Below are 17856 nucleotides of genomic sequence, written 5' to 3'. Positions count from 1 at the left end.
TCCTCTAACACCTCCCGAAAGCAAATTAATTTTACACAAGCGCTACCCCAAAAAAAAAATTGAGAAAGGCTCCTCCAGCATCACAAAACCACAGGATCCATCTCAGCACACAAAGAGAAAGGCAGGGGCAGCTTTTCGGCACGGCAGCAAAACCCACGCAGCCCCGGCCAAGCGATCACCTGGAGCGCCCGGCTCGGTGCCGGCAGCTGCCTGCTTGCCCGTGGTAACTACCAAACGGGCAAGCAATGCCTCGGCGGTAATAGCCATCAACATATTACGTGCCATTAAATCCCCCCATGGTCGATAAGCCCCCGGTCGAAGAGCCGCGTGTGCTCGGGTAGCGCCCGTGCACCAACCCTACGCAGCCAGTTTAAAAGTGATGTTTGAACTTAAGGGCCAACTTTTTTCTTCCTTTTTTCCCCCTCCTTAATTATTTCTCCTGTTTTCAGCAATCTTGCCCCACCTGCACATTATTTTCAAAGCTTTTAGCGTCCCAAGGCACCTTCTCTCGCTGTATCTTTCAGGGATGAGCGCAACGGAGAATACTTTGTCCTTCCCTTAGGATACCTCGAAGGAATTTCTTAACGTCATTCCTCAACCTCCCAGAAGTGTTTTCCCCCCACTTAGGGAAAGATGAACGGACTCTTCCTAAACCAGACAAAGGGATCAACAGCAGAAGCAGGGATAAAACTAAAAAAACCCACCCCAAACTAACCTTTTTCTTCCTTCCAAAGCTGCTTTGACATTTCTTCGACTGCCTTAAGTGGAGCAGCGTGCTGGTTGCTTTTAAATCATCCTCCCCAGTCTCCCCAGCACGGCGGATTAATGCATTAGCTATTCACCCTGCAGACCGGCCTGGTACCGGGAGCACAGTTGAGCCATCACTTTTGCAGTCACCAACCTTCCTGCCTTCAGATTAAATGCATATTTTTAAATCAATGGCTGGAAAAATGCCCTGCAAAGGGATGCAGCAAGTGCAGAGCGAAAAAGAGATGTCAAACTGTGCGTGTAGTTGCAAGGAACGCGTCTCCACAGACAAGGACCTGCTCGGGTTTGGGTTTGGGGAGGGTATCTTGCACAGCAATGTTTCATCCCAGCATTTCAACCTGTTGCCTGCAGATCTTCAGGGGTCCATGCAATGTTTTGGGAAGGGCAGAGAACAACTGAATTACTCCCCACAGCTACCTCAAAAGGAACAAGGGGAACAGGAAAAAGTTGGAGATGATATATCTCTTTACCCATTCTCCACTCTGGCCCCACTCTTTAAAAAAACAGCAGTAAACCACTTTTTTTTAAAATATCAAACAGTTCCTATACATGCAGATTCATCCAAGCGCTTCAGCACATTTAGACTCATGTGTGTCACTGAATTAACGTGCCCAGAGACCTGGGGTCCCACGGAAAAGCTCTGGGCCCTGAACCTGTCCCCAAACTCCTGCCCCAGCGGCGCAGAGCCCAAGATGCCTTTGCATCTCGCCTCGACTCTTTCTCCGCGGGGTGAAGGAGAGAGGGGAGGGAGCGACCGGCCAAAAACCGCAACGTGGAAGCTCTTTTCAAACTCTCCTAACAAATTTCCCGGCTCTTAGGAAGCAGGAGAGGATGACAGATCACCGAACCTTTAGATTAATTGCTCGCCAAAGTGAGATGGTCGTGTTTGGTACCCGACGTCAGCACATCCCATCAATCTCCGCAGCCGAGTGCCGCTGTCGGGAGCTAATCCCCCCCTCTCCTCACCAGGCAGGGAGTTCATTTCCACTTCATTACTCCGCAATGTAGTGAGCCAGCGAGTGTCTTACTTACCGGCTACGCCGCCCGCGCCGCGTTACCGATGCCGCAGCCGGTTGTGCCGCGCTCTGCCGAGCCCGGGGCAGGCGTCGGGGAGATGGGAGCAGAGCCTCATCTCCCCAGAGCAGCTTTTCCCTGGCTGATATCCCTTAAAAAGGGGCACAGGGCAGGAGGGAGGAAGAGATAAATCACATCATCTTTCACTTCCCTCCTTTCTGGGTGCTAAAATCATGGGAGAAACGTGCCCTGCAGAGACAACACATCCCAAAGGCTCTGCCCCACTCCTCTGGGAATCTCCCGGAGATCCCACTCTGGCTCCTGAAGCCATGGGAGCACCCAGTTTGGCCCTGCAGAAACGTGCACTGCTTTGCAGCGTATCACCAAAACCACTTTAAATCACCAACACAGCAGTCTTAAATCACCGATACAGCCAAGAAACCCTCGTGCTGTTCAACAGAGTCCCAGGAAAGAGCCTGCAGAGCTTTTCCCACCCCTTTCCATAACTCCATGCCCTCCTCGGACAAGCCAAGCAGTGCCAAAAACTGACTTTCTGTGTTTTGTGATGGATAAAAGCGCCTTTTCTCTCAGCTTACAGGTAATTTCCTGGTCAGCATCACTTTATCCCACCATCTGCTAAAACGATTACTAGCTGGAAAAAAACTGAACCAGCAGAAAAAGTCGGGAAGGAGGCAGACGCAGCAGTGTCGGGCTCGAGCAGAGTTACAGCACGGTGCTCGTGCCTCGCCGTGCTCCTCAACAGAACAAAATCCTCACGGGCAAGTATAAAAGAGAAAGAAAGGAAAAAATAAAATACCCCAGCTAAAGGATGCTTCATGGAAAAGTGAGGGTTTGGAAGAGTTTTGGGGTTCCTATTTTTTTTTGTGTGGTTGAAGAAATTTTATGCTATAAAAATGGAATGCTCGCGCTTACTGAGATTATACTAACATGGTTTGGTTTGGGTTGGTTTTTTTTAAATCCCACATTTTTGCCCTTGTAAAGAGGGGGCTGCGTATCCTCCCCTCCTCCTCTTGTCCTTTACGTGCATCTCATCACTCCTGCAGCCACCCTTCGCGGGGATAACAAAGACCCGGGCTGTTTCCAGCGGCATCGTTACCCGCTGTGTAATTACAGACCCAGAAAGCAAAACGTCCAGGCTCCCAGGTTTATCTACACCGCCGTGTACGCCACTGATTCGCCTGTAGGAATTACACCGCGCGCAACTGTCTTCGTTGGGCTATCGCGGGCGGCGTTAGACAAGCAGGAACAACTGCCAGCCCTCTGCTAGCCCGTTAACTTGGTCAGAGTCACTAAATATCTCTGGCACGAAGACAGCTATTTACCATCTTAATCCAAGGCAATCCAGGTCGACCGATTGGCAAAGATGCATTTAATTAAACGGCAGAGCCTTTCCCTCCGCTGCTCTGCTTTTGTGTTCGAGTAGGGAGCCTGTACAGACGGGACCGGAGCCTGACCGCAGGGTCCGGAGGTGATGCCACACCATCTCCTTTCTGCCTGGTAGAGCAATTAATACAGCAAACAATTAATCACAGCCTAGCAGAGAGGACAGGGTGACAAGCTTAAGTGACACTCCCAGACACATGGGAAGGCAGGGTGCCGGCTTTATTGAAATAATAAGACCAAATAAAAATGACCGGTCAACTCACGTGAGTATTAGGAATCAATTAACGGGGCAGAAATCAGCACTGTATAGGAAATATCACGGAGGCAGCACAAAAGCAATGCAAGCTCTATCGCTAACGCAGTAATCACACGCGGCGAGGTAACAGGTAATTACAGGAGCACCAGAAAACAGGATTTACTCCGAAAGGTTTTTACTGCACGTAGAGTCATTTTCTCTGCGTATTAATGCCACTAGCTCTCGTGCCTAGCAGCTCAATAACGCAGGCTGTGTAATAGTTAAAAAAAAAAACCCCAGCGTGCTGTTTAAATTAAATTCTTGGCCCTTGACACAGACCCCGAGTTGTCCTGGAAGCACGGTGACAGTCACGGGTGTTTAACCAAAGAGGAGGTCGCAAGCGTTGCCTGGTTTAGCACTCACTTTATCGGGGCTAAAAGGGTTGAATTAGGTTTGGCTTAAAAAGCAAGCTGCAAAGTCCCAATAAGCCAGCTCAGAAATCACAAGTGTGCTGCCTGTCTTAAAAAAATAGGATAGGCAGAGCCTTTCAAGGTCCCCCGTGCAAGCGATGTAGCTGCCTGTCCCCTCTCCCGCTGCACCGGAGCTGAAGCTCTCACGGGGACGCGAGCGCTTTTGCACAACCACATCCTTTATTTGGCAGCATTTGGCTTTTTAAAAGTTGCCCTTCATACTTCTGCTGGTTTAAAACAACCGTGCTTCAAAACGCAGCTGCTTTCTGGGCGATTTTTAAACCTCCAGGACTGATTAAAACCAAATGCAGGAGCATTTGCAAGCCCCACATCTTAAATCACGGCAAAAACTAAAGCAGAGCTTCACTTAACGGGTAAAAGCCCACCAGCTCTGGCCAGGCTGCTTTTCCTGCTGAACACACGGATATTTTGCTGTTTCTTGTAACTCTCAGTTCATTTCCCTACCATGGTTTCCTATGGAAAAAAAAAAAAACCAAACCACAACCCTTCTCTGCAAAGACGGCACAGGTTTCGCCGGCGGTGCGCGGCGCGAACGCGGATGCATCGTGCCCCCTAGAGGGTACCGCCGCGGGTCCGGCGGTGCGAGGGTCCACACCGTGCGAGGGTCTGCATATCGCGGGCTTCAGATCTGCTTTTCTAAATCCAAATGGGAAAAAGAAGAGAGGAAAAAAGCCATTTTCTGCCGTAGATTGCACACCTCTGCCTGAATACGCTTTATAAAATATATGATATATAAAGAATTTGAAAAGAGCGGGGGGGAAGGCATACGTGAATATAAAACTTTGCAGAACAGGCTGTGGGTAACTACATATTGCTCAGAATTTTCCTTTCTAATTAGGAGATGTGTAATTAAACCCTAGCTTGATCCCAAACTAAGGAACCCCCTGAAAGGACCCCTTCTTGCTTTCGCTGGAGCAAGACGTACGTGGAGTTAAGCTCACTACCCCAGAGTGATCGGAGAAGCTGGTGGTGCTGGGCTGAGCCCAGGTCCTTCTAAAAATCATCCAAAAAATGATGTCTTTAGGATGGACTCTTGCTTCAGGGGCAACTGAGCCCATCTCCCAGCAAGCAAACCCCGGAGGGGGGTTATTCACTGACCGCCCTTCCCTTCGCAAACCTCTTTCCTTGCTGCTCCGCGTTTCAGCGCTGGAAACGTGCTGAGCTCAACAACGCGGCTACAATTAAAACAAAAACTGGAAGGGGGGGAAAAAAAGAAGAGGCAAAAGCCAAAAGGAATAGGTACGTTTGCAGGCGGCAACTGAAAACAGACGGGGAGTCAATGAGGCAGGGAAATAAAACGCAGAGAGGCTGCTCCTGCCTGAAGGAGCTGCCAAGGTGAAGGCTCCCATCCCGGGCAGGGGACGGGGCGCACGGCGGCAGCGCGGAGAGGCGTTACTGCAAGCGGGGACGGTAACGGAATATCCCGACACGAGAGCGAGCCAGAGGGGCGTTTGAGGATGGGGAAGGGGATGGTTGCTTCTCTTTAAATGCACCATCTGGCAGGGAGCAGAGTGTTTTCCTGGTGCGATTTGAGGAGCCAAAAATCAGTGTATTTGCACACGCAGCAACCCTGGTTTATCCCAAATCACAAACCGGGGCACGGCCAACACGGCCACGCTTTCCACGGGGCGCAGAAACGTTCTGCTCCACTGCCAGCAACAACGACGACTTGTGCTTTGCCACTTCTCCAACCTCTCGTGATGTCGGTCTCTCCTCCCAAGTAACGAGCGATAGGACAAGAGGAAAAGGCCTCAAGCTGCACCAGGGCAGATTTAGGTTGGATATTAGGAAAAACTTCTTCCCCGAAAGGGCTGTCAGGCCCTGGCCCAGGCTGCCCAGGGCAGGGGTGAGTCCCCATCCCTGGAGGGATTTAAAAGACGAGTAGATGTGGCACTTAGGGACATGGTTTAGTGGTGGGCTTGGCAGTGTTAGGTGAAGGGTCGGACTTGATGATCTTAAGGGTCTTTTCCAACCTTAACGATTCTATGATTCTTGCTGCTTATTCCAAAAGAAACATCAAATTGGGAAGATCGGGGACACGGCACTCGGGGCAGCCCAGATCCACCGTGCCCACGGGGAACAGGCTGAGCCTTTCCAGGCTCCCTTCTGCTGAAGACGGCATTGAGTCCCTCAGGCTTACTCCAGAATACCAGGCTCTTAATTAAGCGTGGCTAATCAGACACCTGGATTTGTCCAGCCCTGTCGCATTCCCTGGGGCAAAAGGGGAGGAGGAAAAAAAAAAAAAAAAAAAAAAAAGAAACCCCACGCCACTTGTTTGCCTCCTGCAAGCTGCAGCTCATCACAAGCTGCAGGGCTTTAGCATGCAGACAGCTGCGGACGCTGACCGAGAGCTTCCCATTTGTTTCAGAGCTTTGGATTAGGCTCCAAAAAAAAAAAAAAAAAAGTGGAGATTTGCAGGTACAGGTGGTGTTGGGAGAGCTCTCTCTTGGAGCTCGGTAACACGCGTTTGGGAGAGGGCACCTGGGCAGCCCTTGTTACTACAGGGAGCAAAGGGGATAACCAGGGGATACCCATACCAGACTGGCATGTCCAGCCTCCGAATGGTCACTGATAGACACGCTGAGGGTGGAAAAAGGAAAAAGGAATCTCTCCAGAGCATCCTTTCTGATGGTGAGGCCGACCTCATGGTGGACCATACCCATGTGGTAGGATGGGACCAAGAGCTGAGACACCTGGACACATTGCCCAACTCTGCTCCCAACTCTCAGTCCGCAGGCATCCTGAAGTGCCAAGAGTCCTGCAAAATTATGGGTGAGAGAAGGCACAGGAGGATGGAAACGGCCTGTTCCTAACTCAAAGGAAGGATTTAGGAGCTGATCTTTGGGGGTTACTTGAGAGACGCACAGAAGCAGCCACCTGGGAAGGGAGCAGAGACCCTCAGGCCACTCCTTGAGACATCCACCACGGAGCAGATAAAGGTCCGAACCCAAGGAGAAGCTCCTCAGCATTAGAGCGGGTGCCCTGAAAGCCCCTCCAAGCATGGAGCAGATTCACACGCAAGCTCAGCAGCCCAAGAGGAGCTCTGAGCACCACAGGGACACGTCTGCACCCAAACCGGCCCTGGTGACACGACCTCATGAGACTTTCCCCACCACTAGCTCTGATTTTTGAAGGAGACCTGCAGGAAGGCAAGTGCCATTAACCCAATAGCGAGCAGGGATTTTACCCAGGGAAAGAGAGAAGGGAGCATGGCCATAGCAATAACCCCACGCCCTCCATCAGCTCCTGCAACTAATTACCCTTCACAGCCCACCCAGATTGACAGATAAGGGTGGGGGGGTCAAGACACAAGGAATCAGATGAGCCAAGTGGCAAATCAACAAGAGGATTGGGGTGAGATCATCACAGCAAAAATTACTGGTGTCAGGCATCGAATCCCTTTTTTAATACCACACGATTCCCCATTGGCCTCAAGAGCCCTGATCTCCAGGCCCCCAACGCCAACAGCTCTCCGTGCCGGCCCTGGATGCTTTTTTAATTTACGGTAATTGCATCTGACTGTAGCTTTCAATTCGAAATTCCATCAATTCTACGCATTTGAACCAAATCTTAAAATTGGAAAGGCACCTGTGGAAGGGAGCGAGAAGCTTCCTGAAGCTGCGGCAAGAAGGCCAAGCCAAGGCCGACATGCCTGTCATGAGTCGGATGCCAAGCTGGATGCTTCTGTAGGGACTTTACAAATGGAAGTGCCATCTTGAGCCAAGACGGGTAAAGATAGCTCTTGCGCACCAGAATAAACCTTCAGTTGAAGTTTCTCTTGTTCCCCGTCTCCCTTCTTACTCGTGTGCCATCTCCCCGTTATCCCCCATCAGCGATACACCCACCTGGGTCGGCTAGATCCTCCGGGGCGTTGGGAGGCAAGTTGGGAAGGGGATAGGGTTACTTGTGAGCCTGGGGAGGGAGAAGGGGCTTGCTCACAGCTGGCGTTCCCTTGCTTTCTCACAGGCAGTTAATTGGTAATTTTCATCACTCTTGCTGGAAGCATTTGCTGTTATATATGGACACAAGAGATAGAAAAGGGAAGAGGCGGAAAAGACGATGGCTGGAGCAGTTGCTTTCACTAAGGATTTCAGCTGAAACGTCTCCACAGCCCGCAGAAACCACCTTCCAGGAGTCAAACCCAAGACGCAGCCCTGCGAAGGAGCAGTTCAGGACGTCCCTCGTCCATTTTCCATGGGCTGATTCAATACGAGAGTTGGGTGATCGGAGATGATGGTGGCACTGACAGCTGCTCTCCCAGGCTGGCGTTAAAGACACACAAGTATGTCATGGTGGCCACCTCAAAAGAGTAAGAACCGTAAGTGTCACCTCAAAAACATCCGTGTGTGATGCTCTTGAAGTGTTCATTACTATTCATGGCAAATAAGCTACAGAAAACATCACCCATTAACGTAGAGCAACGTAATAGGAAAAGAAAATACATAGAACAAATAGCACAAGGGGGGGGAATAAGTCTTAATTAGCAAGAGTTGTAAGTACTTTAAATACTGCTAGAACAAAGAGAAAGGCCTGTCCTCTCCTACAAGGAGTTACAACACCCTCCTGTACCTGCCACATCCACATCCATCCAGTTCAAACCTGCAAACGCTCTGGGACAAGGATGCTCTGGGTTATGTATCTGCAACACCGACACTGCTTCAGCAATATAAATCATTACAATGCAATAAATTACCTTGAGCCGCAATGCTCCCTTATCCTTTCCCAGCTCTCCTCCCCCATGGATGCTCAAGCATCCTCAAAGAGAAAAAAAAAAAAAAAATGCCCGAGCTCTATTTCCTTCATCTTTGCTTAGTGCTACTGTATTATTCAGGAAAATTTGGTGGAAGAATAACCTGACAAACTGCTGGAGCATCCCAGCCACGCAGGTGGACCACTCTGGCCACCAGCTGCAGCCCTTCAGCAACCCACTTTTTGTTCTAGAACAAGCAAAGAGGAGGCAGCAGCCCTGGGAGGACCGAGGACCTGCAAGGACCGTGAGATGTGGGTCACAACCACAGCTTTGGGAAGGGACCAGAGCGAACACCAAGAGGCAAAGCAAATATCAGGGGTTCCCTGCAGTGATTTAAGCCCCGAGCAAGTAACGGCCTGCGTGCACACTGCTTTCAAGGGCCCTTGCAGTCATCCTGAGCCAAAGCAAGCCTCGGTTCGATTCAATTTGTTATGCACTAAAAATTCCCAATAAAAATCTAATCCGCTACTTGGTTAAACGTTACCTGGTAGAAAAGGCTCTTTATTCCAGGGTGGAGGATATTTTTGGTTGGTTTACTGCAAACTTTACCTAAGCTGAAAGGGCAGGAACCACCCTGCCTACAAACTGCCCGAACCGTGCAGAGAAATGGCCACTGCAGACTGCATCCAAGTCTTACCTGCGTCATTCAAACTGCTGCAAAACTTGTAATTTGAGTGTCTAAACCCCAACCAAAGGGCAAAGCTGGAGCCAGGGAGAGGAGAGCTGTACGACCAGAGACCAAGAGGCAGGAATGGCCGTTCTAACTCTGGCTCCATCCCTGGTCCGTGCGTGACCACGGGGAACCTCCCTGCCCGCACCCTCCAGCCGTGCAGAGGATGAATGCGCGTACCTCTTTCAGAAAGCAAACCTTTGGATGAAAAGCATGACCAGCCAGCAGCTCTTGGAAGAAATGCAGGTTTTGGATTGTTTCGGGTGCTGATGTACAGCCTTTAAACACATCCCTCCGGGAGGACAGCCCTCATCTGCAACCTCAGCGCACTGAACACACCTCAGGATACTACCTTACTGTCTTAATTAGGTAATTACCTAAATCTTTATTGCTACCTCCTTTGATCGGCTCCAGCAGATCTCTGAAGTTCTCTAGTTTCACTTGTAGATACCAACGTACCCTCAAAATCCAGTAGCAAGCGTCTTGTCCAAGATCACATCAGAGTTTCAGGGGATGATGCCCGAGCTGACCCTCCGACGTGCGCTAGCTTGCGCCTCCTTTCTGCCCATCCCATGCGTAAGCAAGGGCTTTAGTTTCCTGGCTTGCCAAACTGACACTTGGAAATAAGTAATAAATAAGTAAATCACGATCATTATTTACATGATGTTTTGTTCCCAGGACCAAATTCAGATACCGGTATTTACGCAAGTGCAGAATATTACAGATATCAAAGCTTGGCTGCAACACAACCGGCAGCATCCAGAGGAGTCCCAGCGAGCATCCACCGTCAGAGGTGATGCTTCTTCCCCCAAGCTGCACCTCTGCTCCCCCTCTGCACAAAAATCCCCTGAAATCCCACCAGAAACAAGACCCAAGAAAGCGGCGCTTATTGTTTTCCATAGGTAGAAAATACTCGGAGCTTTCCAAGCAAGCGGCTGCTTCCCTACGATTCCCCAACAGTTAGCCAACGACGGATGGTTTCATTTGTTCACGGGGCAGAGTGCTCCCCCGGAGGTGTCGGGGAGGGAAGGGAGCAGTGACCTGGAACAGAAAGCATCTGGGAGCAAACAAAGATAATGAACTGCATTTGACAGGGGTGAGGCTCCTGGCCCAGCACCGCCGCTCAGCACCAAAACCCAGCACGGAAAGCTGCAGGGACGGCACAGAGACCAGCACAAGCAAGGGCGCATCTACAGGAAGGAAAATAAGGGAGAGGTTAGGTATTAAAAGGGAGATGCTCTATTAATATCGCTCCTTAAACCGCAACGGTCGTAATTCAGGCAGCTTGTTCAGAGGGGTGGCGACATGAGACTGCTTTGTCACCAGCACAGCAGGAGCTGGGGATGCTCTAAGGAGCAACAGAAAAACTTCCCAGGACAGTCTTCAGAGCTGGAATTGAATCAGAGCACAGATCTACGCGTTTTCCAGCTCTAAAGAAGGCAGAAGAGCTTCATGTAAGGCTTCACAGGTTACAAACAAATCCTTCCCAGAAATGCAGGTGGGGAAAGGTGACGAAGAGGAGGCAGCATCCTCTGATGTATCGCCCTGGTTTGAAAAGGCCTTGCTACGCACTAAAAACTGAACAAGCAACAACAGAAAATGATGCTGGCTCTGGCAGCAAGGTTTCTAGATCGACTTTATGGTGGAATTACTTCGATGGGATCACCCAGGCTGCTGGCAGCCGCTCAGCAGTCCTGTCTGCCTGCCTTCACCGGTGCTCTCTGCCTGCAACGCCAGCGCGCAGAGGAACTACGGTCATTGTCCAGGATCCCATCACGGTAGGTGCCAAACAAAGACAAAACAAAAAGCTTTTAATGAGTTTATTTCTCCTAACAATGCAACAATTGCTAGGACAACTAATTAATGCACGCTGGAGCCTACAGCAGAGCTCTATCTGCACTAATTACATATTTTTTAATCCATTCCCACTCCTTTCACCCACGGAGGCAGCTCTCTGAGAGACAGCAAAGGAGGGAGTATTAGCAGAGGTGCTGCTGCTTTCCGTCTCCCGTTGTCTACGCCGGGTCCAAGTGATGCTCCGCTACCAGGGTACCGCTCAGGGCAGCATCCCGCAGGCAGCGATCCCAGGCAGGCAGCATGCCGCGGGCGGATCTCTCTTTTCACTCTTCTCCTTAACCTTCAATTTAAGCTCTTTACTTCCCACGAGCATTTCCCAAGGAACTTGCTGCTCAGACCGGGGACCCCGCCGGCCAAGAGGTTTAGCGATAAACTTCACAACAACCAGCTAAATCTTGGCCCTCTTCTCTGGTGCTGTGGAAGAGGTCACCAAAATATCTTCAGGAACTGGGTGATAAAGGACTGAGCACGCAGATCCTCAGGGTTTCAATGTGTGTTTGCTTTCAGGGACGGAAATTCGGAGAAAATCCCGTCTCTGGAAAGAGAATCGCTGGCAGCAGGGACAGCTGAGAAAAGCAGTATTTTGACTATGGAAACCCAACTGTTCCCTAATTCCAAGTTAAAAAGGAAAAAGCCAGCATTGCTCCCTGCAGCCCTTCTCCCTTCCTGATGCCTCACCGCACCCCGTGCTTTTGACCCAGCAGCTATGAAGTGCTTTGAGATCCTCCACTACCATCTCTAATTAAAGTAATTAATTTTTAGCCTGATTTTTCAAAGGGAAAGCTAGACAGACAGAGGGGATGCTCACCCTCAGGGGCACAGAGAACAGGCAGGCGTGGACCCTTGGACCCACACCCTAACAGGCGCGTAGGGGGGTGCAGGACAGCTTGGAGACCGGCACCTAAATGTGTTGAACCCTACCCATCATTGCAGAGCACGCCGCACGTGGTCCCAGACCACCTTCTCCATAAATGTTTTTAAACACTTGCGACCCAGTTGTAATTCTAGCTGGGATCATCTCAAGCTCCTTTTCCTTCTCATTCACATTTACCCCAATTCTCTCCTTCCCGAGAGAGTCAAGAAGAGACCTTTTGGACAGCTGATGGGACGCAGGTAATGTCATGCTCCAGGATGGGGTTCTCCTGTTGCACTCCGGTCTCAAGTTTGAGCTGATATTAAAGGCATATTCGTAATGAATTCTGGAGGTCAACGCCATAATTCAGACAAACAGGGGAAGCCATGCCGAGGTGTTGAATGATTTAAAACATAATTCACCCCCACCCATTCCGCTGTGAAGGGTGCCACCTGTTAGCGTTTGGAGCATGAGAAAATACCCAGGAATGAGCAGAATCCCAAGACGCGCAGCTCCGCTCCACCAACTGCGGTAAGGAAGAAGCTGCTAACGGCTCCTCACTTGCTCCAGGGATTATGTCATAGCTCAAATTGTATTCCCAAGGAATGGGGTTACCGCATTCCCGCGGAACGTGCTCGATGCACGCAGCGAGCTTCCCAGCGCCAAAAACAACCCGAGCAGCGCAACAGCACGGGGCCACAAGGCACAGGCAAGAAAAGCCCCGAGGGACTAGGAAGAAGGAGCCTGATACCGGTTCTGCTCCGAGGATCACCCCTGGCCAGGCCCCCCGCTTTCAGCACCCCTTCCATCCGGAGAAGGGACACGCACTCGCCGGAGGTGGGTGCAACCCAAGCTGCGTTCCTCACCGGTGTCAGCCAGGCAGCGGCGTCACCTCCTCGCCCCCAGCACATCATTCCTCTCCGTCAGCTCCATCTTGTTGAGATTGCAACGCCCAGCACCTATAAACCCAAGTTTTGAGCACCTCTGGACAAGGGGTTTGCCTGCTCTAAGCGGCCCCGCGAACATTGCGGCTGCGGGACCTGCGTAAAATACAACCTTGTCTTAGAGCAATCGGTAGGGTTACGGAGCCAGGTTCTCTGAAAATTGGGAATCTTTGGACTCCAGGGCAAAAAAAGCTCCACCTGCAACCAAAAAAAAAAAAAAATAATGGGAGAACCACAGTCTCCTTCAACACTCCCTTCTAAGCTATTTCCATGTCTTCAGGTGCAGGTTTGCCTCTCCGTTTGTTTTAGTGTTCGGCCACGTGCGCGGTTCAGCACCTCCGGGGTCACAGTTGCCCTCTGGTACCGCTCAGCTGTTTGCAAGGGCTGGCACACGTACCAAACACGTGCCGGCCCCTAAAACTCCATCTCCTCCTCGTACTGGGACAAAGAGATCCCGTCTATCATCAGATCCTACTTCAGAGATTAAAAGAATATTTCACTAAATTCTAAGAGAAGATTTTTAGCCCTTGCAAAGGGCTTGGAGACAGGATGGTGATGAATGTTGCCCAAGAGCTTGAAGCAAATCAAGCCCATCTTTCATCCTCACCACCTAGGGAGGACATCTCCCCTCTCCTGCAAATGTGTGCAAGGAACTCACTGACACCACAACCGACAAATAAGCTGGAAAATATTTTTAATGGACTTTTACGGATATCAGAACACCTTGCACTGTATTTTAGACGAACTAGCCTTAACCAGAAAAACTTGCCAAGATCAAAAAATATTAAACAGTTCACATGAAACATTTCCATGAAAACCAAAAGAAAACAGAAGAGCTGGACAAGATTTAGGCCGATACATAAACCTTTTTATTTTTAAGTCAGCACTTCTAAAATACACCCATGATTGCACCGCAGAGACTTTTAGCTGCTCGGGAATGTCACCTGTCAACACCTGCTCCCCAGGCGCACTTAGAGGGAGAGCTGATCATCACTGATGTTCCCATCCAGTAAATATTTCAAACAAAAACCAATTAACACCACTACACACTGGAAGAACGCTGCTCCCCTGTTCTGCCTCAGAAACAAACTTTCTAAACTCGGAGAAAGATAGAGGGGGAAAAAAAAAAGTTTTAAAAAAAACCCCACAGTTTGATGCTTTCCCCTTCTGCTTGGGTCCCCCCATTGCGCAGCTCCCTCCTGCATCCCTTGGAGAAGTGCATCGCCTCCAAGTTTCCTCTCTCGTCTTAAAAACCTGCTCATACGATATCCTCAGCCTCTTCTTTCTCACTGATATAGCCCTCACTGAGCTCACCCCAGCACCGGCCCCAAGTCCCTGCTACTTCTCCTTCTCCAGCCCCAAAGAGCTTCTTCTCAGAGCCCCACCACCACCTGAGCAGGCTGCAGGACATCCCACCAACATGCCTCCAAACTGCTCTTCAGAAACACGTCTAGGAGCTCGGGCACACTTAGAATCGTAGCATCGTTTAGCTCGGAAAAGACCCTTAAGATCATCGAGTCCAACCGTTAACCCAGCGCTGCCAAGTCCACCATGAAACCATGTCCCTAAGCACCACATCTCCCCGGCTTTTAAATACCTCCCGGGACGGGGACTCAACCACTTCCATGGGCAGCCTGTTCCAGTGCTTGACAACCCTTCCAGTGAAGAAATTTTTCCTAATATCCAATCCAAACCTTCCCTGGTGCAACTTGAGGCTGTTTCCTCTTGTCCTATCACTTGTCACTTGGGAGAATGTCCACTTCATCCCTTTCTTTCCCATCCAAGCACAACATGCTTCTGAGGAAGCCCTTCCCACCAGGACTGCTGAAGAGCCCATGGGCCAGCTTGGTCTCCAAATTCATTTGAGAGTCCACAGATACACTCGCCGCCCTCTCTCTGCCTCCAGTTCCCCACTTCTTTGGCCCCCATCCACTCTTCTTTGCCATCCCCAAATTCCTTCGGTTTGCTCCCCATTTTCTTATGCTTTATCTCCCCAACACTCCCCTGATCCTACAGGAACAGGGATCTATAGGAACAACAGCCACAAGTGGGCACCCAAGAAGGAGCAAGAGAGCAGGGGAGCTCCTGAGCCTGATGAACATCAGGCATTTAATAAACTCAATAGATGTGACCCTTCCAAGCACTTCTTGGGTCCCTCTTGAACCCATGTACCTCACCCCAATGCCCCACGCCAGGCGTGCTGGCTGGACACGGGGGTGACCTGATGCTGCACGTACATGGAACAGGCAGCTCACGGAGAAGGACAACGGCTCTTTGCTTTTCCAGGGTACCAATCAGTCCCATCCAGCCACTTATCCACACCCAGCGGATTTCCATGAAACCTTTAGAAATGCATCGTCTCTGCCACCTCTGTCCATCTGTTGATATTGTCTGAGATCAGCCAAGTACAAAAACCAGCGGGGAACATTAAGCTCTTTAGCAGACGGAGCCAGAGCCCGGACACGTGTCCGCACCTTTGTGTTTATTCCAGGCTAAGGAATAAAAAAATAAGCAACCCCGAGCTCTCCCCTGCAGCAGCATCTTCAGGAGAGGGACAGGAACAGCCTCGGCTCACCAAGCTCAGCATCTTTTTTGGACCTCGCTTTGCCACCTGCAAGAAGCTACGGCTGTCGATCCGCTCCCAGCTATCCACCAGCATCATCCCTCCCGCGCCAGAAATTACCTTCCTCTTCACGTGAGCGCCCCTTAATCGGCATCAGTCAATATAAGCCGCGTTAACCGAGACGGTTTAAATACCATGTCTTTGCTAAGCCAGCTCATTTTGACTGAAGCGGGTCAGGGAGTGCTCGCAGGCCCAATTCCTGCGAGCGCTGGCGCTTTCAGAGCTGGCGTGCACCTACATTTCACGCAGGTACAGTTATAATCTGTTTATCCTCACGTTAAGGCTTCGGACCTCCCATATAGACCCGATCCAGGTTTAAACGAGACCGGCGCACAGGTTTTATGCTGTCATAGCTATTTCAGGTTGCAATTTGATTATTTGGGGTCTAAAACAAAAGATTACTCATCCCAATCCTCTCCTGCCATCGAGGCAGGCAATGAAATACCATGGCCAATGAGTTAGTGTGCATGAGCTGAGCCGCGGTACCCGGCTGCCGGCATATCACAACCACTCCGAAACGTCAGGGGAAGAAAAACACATTAGCTGAACGTTTCTCATAGCTTTCTGCAAATAGTTTCCCTTGTATCTTCTGTGAGTTAATAACTTGCATAATCAACAAAACTCTGCAAACCCCAGGGCAGGAGGACTCAGGGTGGATGGGGACAAAAAGTCCCTTCGGTGGCCTGATTGCTCTCGACAAGACAAAACAAAGCCCCTTTTCCAGGAACACAAGTGTGACCCCAGAGGGGAATAAACTATTTAGGATCTGTGGACCGGCCTTGGACCTCACAGCACCCTACCTGGGGCACTCTCGGTGCTTCCAGCCTTCAGAAAAGGAAGACACAGGCAAGTCGGCTCCCACAGCAGTACCTGGTTTCATTTAGATGCTGCGGGGTCGAGGACTAAACCTGAGGTTGCACAAGTCTCAGCTCAGCTTGGCTCAGCATCTCCTTTCGGCCTCGGCATTCTCCAAGCAGTCCTGCAAACCCACCATCGCCTTCCTCCGGGTGGGAGAGAAAGATCAACGTCTTGGGCTTAACCCTCTCCTCCACCACGTAACCACATGGTCTTAGGAACTGCTCTACTTGCCGAGAACATCGCCATGGCCTTCAACCCATCCACCAGCTATTACCCAGCCTGGAGAACGGAGGGCAGAGGCAAAACTTGAGGCTCTTTCATCCAGATCTGCTCGCTAACCCAGACCACAGATGGGCAACCAGCCGTGCTGGATCAGGTCTCAAAGTCCAAACCTCTCACTTTTGCGGTAGAGCAGTCATACCCGGCATCACATTCACATCAGGGAAGAAAGCCTCAAAAACCCTCGGAGCGAGCAAGGCAGCAAACCCTCTTTGGCCAACTGAGATGCAAACAGCAAAGTCTGTCGCGAAGAATAGCAGCAACAGTTGTTTCACGGGTGATTTTGTGTGTGTGTGTGTGTGTGTTTTTCTCTCACAGCGCTGTGGTCTTCTCTTCCCATCACACAGGCAGCAAAACCGAGGTGCACCATTAAAAGCATTTACCCCAAGGTCACAGAGGGAATCGGCAGCAGAAGTGCATATTAATAACAAAGTCTCCTGGCTCCTAGCCTGCTCTATCAGGCCCCTTTCCCCACACAAGTGTCTTCTTCCCCCTCCAATTATTCAGGTAATTGAAATGCCTGCTTCTGTCCTTGAAAATTAGGTTGAAAGTGGCTTGAAAATTAGTTGCAACAACACCAGCCGGGAACTGTTACCCTCCACTGACGCAGCCTGCAGGGCTGTCTATAAAACTCTGTCCAGCGGCAGCGAAGGCTGTTTGCTTTTAATCGACTCTAAATGTATTTGAAGGACACTCCCTGGGTCTTACAGGGATGTCTGGTATTCAAATTTAAAAGTATTACCAAAATGGCAGAGAAGACCTCTTCAGGCCATCAGAAATTACAGAACGGGGAAAAGAAATCCCCCCGCTCTTCTAGTGTCTTGTCTGAATCCCCATTTGACCCCAGTTGATTTTAACATAGTTTTGTTGTTGGTTTGGGTGGGTTTTTTTGGTTTGGTTTTGTTTTCCTTTGTGAAAAACTTCATGCATCTGCATGCACTGAAAATAAAAATCGCATCCAGCATTTTTCACTCAGCTGCCACGTCAAATTATGCTCTCCAGGCCATGTGTCAGGCGCGATCTCCTAAATCTACGGGCTATTTTAATAGCAGGAGAGTCAGACTTCCAGCCCTCATCCCACCAGTGACCTGAATGCAGTGGGAGTAGACT

General features: G+C 50.3%; 1 protein-coding gene across 5 annotated transcripts in view; it reads right to left on the bottom strand.

Annotated features, from left to right (window-relative positions):
- ZC3H3 (zinc finger CCCH-type containing 3) overlaps positions 1-17856 on the bottom strand; it is a 181431-nt gene that overhangs the window by 136191 nt on the left and 27384 nt on the right. The window lies entirely within an intron of this gene.

Source organism: Nipponia nippon, unplaced genomic scaffold (assembly GCF_047370975.1).
Source record: "Nipponia nippon isolate SJK-2023a ecotype South Korea unplaced genomic scaffold, ASM4737097v1 scaffold_1, whole genome shotgun sequence".
Taxonomy (NCBI): domain Eukaryota; kingdom Metazoa; phylum Chordata; class Aves; order Pelecaniformes; family Threskiornithidae; genus Nipponia; species Nipponia nippon.
This window is presented reverse-complemented; position numbering and strand designations above follow the sequence as displayed.